The sequence below is a fragment of the Podarcis erhardii genome, assembly GCF_964252035.2.
Source record: "Podarcis erhardii genome assembly, chromosome: Z".
Taxonomy (NCBI): Eukaryota; Metazoa; Chordata; class Lepidosauria; order Squamata; family Lacertidae; genus Podarcis; species Podarcis erhardii.
The window spans coordinates 16,906,389-16,911,099 of record NC_138504.1 but is presented as its reverse complement, the minus strand read 5'-3'; the positions used below and the strand labels follow the sequence as shown (position 1 = coordinate 16,911,099).

General features: G+C 48.6%; 1 long non-coding RNA gene across 1 annotated transcript; it reads left to right on the top strand.

Moving 5' to 3' along the window:
• The first annotated feature begins 607 nt into the window (after positions 1-607).
• On the top strand, positions 608-3,587 carry LOC309334077. Its single transcript, XR_014152843.1, has 2 exons — positions 608-1,410; positions 3,390-3,587. It is a non-coding gene; the product is annotated as an uncharacterized lncRNA (long non-coding RNA).
• The last annotated feature ends 1,124 nt before the right edge of the window (positions 3,588-4,711 follow it).

Sequence of the window (4,711 nt, the reverse complement as noted above, 5' to 3'; positions counted from 1 at the left end):
CCTCCTGTCCGCTGAGGCATTCCCCTTTCTGGACTCTTCTGATGCTGAGTCGCCTGACTCCTCCCCCTGCCTCCGGCGGGCTTTAGGACCTGGTTCCCAATCCTCGTTCTCTGCTGTCCCGCGCGCCTGCACATTTGAACTTGGCTCTCGCGCCAACCCAGTGACCTTCCTCCTGACCGTTACACTGCTTCTATCACTGTTTCCCTCTTCCGGGATGCTGGCTGGACCTGACCTCTCCTCCGTTGCCTGACTCTCCGATGGAGGCGTGGTCAGCCCTGACCCATCTTCTCTCCCTGCTGGGGGATACGCTGGCCCCGATGCCTGGGGCTCTTCCCCCCCACTATGCTCTGGTGGGGAAGCTGGTCCTGATCTCCAACTACTGCTCTGGGAGTCCCCGCTGGCCCCTTGCTTCTGGAGTGTCCCCCTTGGGACCCCCCTTGCCCTGGCCACCGGCGCCCCCTTCTGTGAATCTTCCGATTCGCTGGAGAGGCTCATGGAATCTCTTGGGCCACTGTCATCTTCTCCTACGCTGCCCTCAGATTCTTCCCCTTCGCTCTCCCTTCCCTCCCTTCCCTGCGCTTCTGCTCCTGAGCCCCTGACACTGGGTTTGAATTTCTGTGTGGTGGGTGGCTGGGGGAACAGTTGGGGAGGGTTTTGCAAAAATCTGGGAGCTTGTGGGGGGGTTTTTGAATTTTTATGATTTTCTGTGACCATTGGGCCAGTCTGCTGTTTTTTTAAAAAAACAAATTCTGGGTTTGAATTTCTGTGTGGTGGGTGGCTGGAGGAACAGCTGGGGAGGGGTTTGCAAAAATCTGGGAGCTTGTGGGGGTGTTTTTTGAATTTTTATGATTTTCTGTGACCATTGGGCCATGTTGTTTTTTTTATTTAAAAAAATTCTGGGTTTGAATTTCTGTGTGGTGGGTGGCTGGAGGAACAGTTGGGGAGGGGTTTGCAAGAATCTGGGAGCTTGTGGGGGTTTTTTTTGAATTTTTATGATTTTCTGTGACCATTGGGCCATGTTGGTTTTTTTAAAAAAAAAATCTGGGTTTGAATTTCTGTGTGGTGGGTGGCTGGGGGAACAGTTGGGGAGGGGTTTGCAAAAATCTGAGAGCTTGTGGGGGGGGGGTTGAATTTTTATGATTTTCTGTGACCATTGGGCCATGTTGTTGTTTTTTTAAAAAAATTCTGGGTTTGAATTTCTGTGTGGTGGGTGGGTGGGGGAACAGTTGGGGAGGGGTTTGCAAAAATCTGGGAGCTCGTGGGGTTTTTTTGTTTTTTTTTTTGTTTTTTGAATTTTTATGATTTTCTGTGACCATTGGGCCATGTTGTTTTTTTTATTTAAAAAAATTCTGGGTTTGAATTTCTGTGTGGTGGGTGGCTGGGGGAACAGTTGGGGAGGGGTTTGCAACAGTTGGGGAGGGTCTGGGGGAACAGTTGGGGAGGGGTTTGCGACAGTTGGGGAGGGGTTTGCAATTTCTGTGTGGTGGGTGGGTGGCTGGAGGAACAGTTGAGGTTTTTGAAGACTTTGGAGATTTTTGAAGCTTTTCCAAAACTTTTTTTGCATCCATTTGGTAAGTTAAACTTTTAAAACTTTTTTTGGGGTTTTTGGATTTGGGGTTGGGGTGTTTGGAATTCAAGGACTTGGTTCTGGGTTTGAATTTCTGTGTGGAAGGTGGCTGGATGTGAAGCACTGATTTTTGTGTGTGTGAGAGAGAGTTTACGAAGGTAGGAGCTGTGCTGCCATGGGACCCAAGAAGACTGCTGCTGCAGAGGCCGGCGAGAGGAAGAAGGAGAAGGTGACGCTGGAAATGAAGAAGGAGATCATCCAGAAGCACGACGGAATGGAATGCGTGTGACGGACCTCGCCAGGGAGTACGGGAGGAATCCATCGACCATCGGGACCATCCTGAAGATGAGGGAGAAGATCCTGGTGACTGATGCAGCCAAGGGAGTCACCAGGATCGTGAAGAACCGCCCAGCTGTTCTGGAGGAGGTGGAGAAGTTGCTGCTCATCTGGTTAGAAGAGAAGCAGCGTGCAGGGGACACGGTGACTGAGGCCGTCATTTGTGAGAACGCCAAGGCCTTGCACGCAGACCTCGTCCGGGAACAGCCAGGAACCTCAGGCGAGCCAGAAGTCTTCAAGGCAAGCAGAGGTTGGTTTGACCGGTTCAAGACAAGATCTGGAATCTACAGCGTGGTCAGGCATGGATAGGCTGCCAGTTCTGATGTTCCTGCGGCTGAAGACTTTGCAGCGGAGTTCCTGGAGGTTGTGAAGACGGAGGGCTACATTCCACAGCAGGTCTTCAACTGTGATGAGACCGGGCTGTTTTGGAAGAGGATGCCCAAAAGGACTTTCATCACTCAGGAGGAGTCCAAGTTGCCTGGCCACAAGCCCATGAAGGACCGTCTGACCCTGCTCTTCTGTGCCAACGCAAGCGGCGACCTGAAGATCAAGCCCCTGCTGGTGTACCATTCGGAGAACCCACGGGTCTTCAAGAAACACAAGGTCGACAAGGAGCAGCTGAGTGTCATGTGGCGATCCAACAGTAAGGCTTGGGTCACACGTGTGCTGTTTGTGGACTGGGTCAATCTTGCTTTTGGCCCTGCTGTCAAACAGTACCTGCTGGACAACGACCTGCCGCTGAAGGCTTTGCTTCTGATGGACAATGCTCCTGCTCATCCTAAAGGCCTTGAGTTGGACTTGTTGGAGAAGTTCAGCTTCATCAACATCATGTTCCTGCTGCCTAACACCACGCCACTGCTCCAGCCGATGAATCAGCAAGTCATCGCCAATTTCAAAAAACTCTACACCAAGGAGCTTTTCAGGCGATGCTTCGAGGTGACTGATTGCACCACCATCACCCTGCGGGAATTCTGGAGGGACCACTTCGACATCGTCACCTGCTTGAAGATGATCACCACGGCCTGGAACGGGATCAGCCAGAGAAATTTGAATTGCGCTTGGCACAGCCTGTGGCCGGACTGTGTGGCACCAAGTGACTCTGATGCACCAGAGTCAACAGTGGTGCAGGACATTGTTTCCTTGGGGAGGACCATGGGCCTGGAGGTCACAGAGGAGGACATCAGCGAGCTGGTGGAGGAGCACAACCACGAGCTGACCACCCAGGAGTTGGTCGAACTGCAGGCAGAGGCTGCGCAGGAGCAGGCCTCGCTGGAAGAGGAGGAAGCAACTGAGGAACGGCTATCCTCCAAAGAACTGAGGGACATTTGCCTGAAGTGGAAAGATGTGCAGGCTTTTGCACAGCGGCACCACCCTGACAAGGACCTGGCACATGACCTTGTGAACACTTTTGATACGAGGGTCATGTCGCCTTTCAGGGAGGTGCTGAAAAGGCGGATGAGGCAGCAGACCATGGACAGGTCTTCAGCAAGAAGCAAAGAGTGGAAGAGGAACCTACTTCGAGTGGTCCCCCAGAGTCTTAGAAAATGTACTGTACACTTTGTTGATTTTTAAATGTTTTTCTGTCATCTTTAGAAACTTAATTTATTGTTCCTTCAATTTTTGAAATGCTCTTTACAGTATGTGTGACTTTAAAGAGCAGTTAATAAACTCATTTTGTACCAAATTCGGCTTTGTTTGGACTTTTTTTGACCATAGGAATGCATTAATTGAATTTCAGTGCATTCCTATCGGATTTCGTGCTTCGCAAGACGAAAAATTCGCTAGACGAAAAAACTCGCAGAACGACTTAATTTCGTCTTGCGAGGCACCACTGTACATTATTCTGGGATACCAGAAGAATAATGATTTTGTGATGCAGTTCTCCAATGAATTCACATGAAATTGTGTAGATTGGAGAAAAGAGCTTGCAAACATGCATATATTTGTGAGAATGTGCAAAAATACATCAGATGGGGGGTAATGACTAGCAATGACTAGAAAACCATGTATTCTAGGGAAAATTGCATACATACATTAGGAGAAAAACATTATTATTATTATTATTATTATTATTATTATTATTATTATATAATAATAATAATAATAATACCCTGCCAATCTGGCTGGGTCTCCCTAGCCACTCTGGGTGGCTCCCAACAGAATATTAAAAACACGATAAAACATCAAATATTAAAAACTTCCCTAAACAGGGCTGCCTTCAGGTGTCTCCTTGCCTGCTGTGCCTCACAGAGCCAAGAAAGCTGGAGTAAGCCATGTCGAATGGATACCTGTCTGTTAATCAGTCCCCTGTACTGTCTGATCTGGCCTGACCCTGTACTGCCATAGGAATTGCTGCTTTTGGTTCATTCTCTCAGCTGCAGCCAATATCCCTGTTTGCCTCCCGACACCTGCAGCCTTGCCAGCCAGTGTGCTCTCGCCATCTCAGTGCTTGATACAGAGTCCTCACTTCAACTTTTGCTTTCTCCAATGCAATGTGGCACAGGACTGATTTTCCTTCTTATTGTACGATATGGTGATCATTTTCACTGCAAATTGAATAATCCCTGTGCTGCAATAACGTGTCCAACACTTTCACCCAGAACCCTAAATCATTATAAAATGGAGTAAGCCAGATTCTCTCCCAAGAGCCAAATGCATTGTTTCCCCATCTGAATTAATTTTTACTATATTACCTCCCCGCCCCCTCACAAAAAAACCTTTGTCTGTTGTTTTTCTCCTTGCTGCTATCTTTAATTGGATGGCTTTCTTGGGCTTCATCCAATTCTCCTGATCTGTATGCTGTCTATT